Source organism: Tachypleus tridentatus, chromosome 4 (assembly GCF_004210375.1).
Source record: "Tachypleus tridentatus isolate NWPU-2018 chromosome 4, ASM421037v1, whole genome shotgun sequence".
Lineage (NCBI taxonomy): Eukaryota > Metazoa > Arthropoda > Merostomata > Xiphosura > Limulidae > Tachypleus > Tachypleus tridentatus.
In genome coordinates, this window is record NC_134828.1 from 92,109,185 (window position 1) to 92,110,432 (window position 1,248).

A 1,248-nucleotide genomic window follows, 5' to 3' on the forward strand; every position below is an offset into this window, starting at 1 on the left:
TTATTCTATATTTTTGACAGCATTCACTTATTCTATTTAATTGCGGTTGTATGTCAGTGGCTGCTATTGTTGGTGTTGTGGCACTTTCCCAGACTGCCACATCATCTGCGAACTGTGAAGAGAATCCATGATTTGGATCCTTCAGTGGCATATTGTTTACATACATGATAAAGAGTATAGGGCTAACCACCCCTCCCTGAGGGACACCAGCTTGTGGAGTAAAGTACTCACAAAAGGTACCCTCTACATTCACTCTATACTTTCTATTTTCCAAAAAGTTAGATAGCCAGCGAATAATTCCACTCGGTAATCTCACTTTGTACATTCAGAACCTCAGACCATCGTGCCATACAGTATCGAATGCTTTCTCGATATCAAGGAAGCAAGGGACAGTGCATTCTTTTTATTGAAGCTATTTATTATAGTTTCGGTTAATCTGATTAAGTGATCTGTCATTTGTCTAAATTTCCTGAATCCATTTTGTTCTTTTGGTAATTTTGAAGTTATCTCCAAGAATGAGGAGAGTCTATTAGTGATTATTCTTTCGAGAATTTTACCTATACAGCTGGTCAGGCTGATTGGTCGGTAGCTATTAGGTTTATTTGCTGGCTTTCCTTTCTTATGGAACATTAATATATTAGTGAGCTTACAAGAAACTCGGCCCGGCATGGCCAAGCGTAATCTGAGGGTCGCGGGTTCGCATTCCATCGCGCCAAACATGCTCGCCCTTTCAACCGTGGGGGCATTATAATGTTACGGTCAATCCAACTATTGGTTGGTAAAAAAGTAGCCTAAGAAGCAGAGTTTGTATGACCAGCCTGTTATTAAAAACGTGACAGAATCGCCTTCAAATTATCACCCATATTTAGATAAATTATCAGAAAGTACCCACATGCTTTCAGAGCTGCGGTCAATCCCATCATCAGTGATATTTAACCTACAACGTCTTTGTACGAACGAAACTTAATTATTTTCCAATATTTCAATATGAATAAATATACTGTCCCTTATTAACATGATCATTCATACATTCGATCCATTGCCCTCGTTATCTTGACTAATTAATTATTCCTGAGAGGTTATATATTGTGACAAATTTAGTAGTTATACACATGATACACAGCAAGTTTTCGAAATGTTGATAATATCTGTTGATGCAGTTGGTTAGTTTATGACTGGAAAGTAATGTCGTATCCCTTTCTGATAAAGAGTGTTCATAGAGAGAGAAAGTTTCCTATAGAAGGAAAA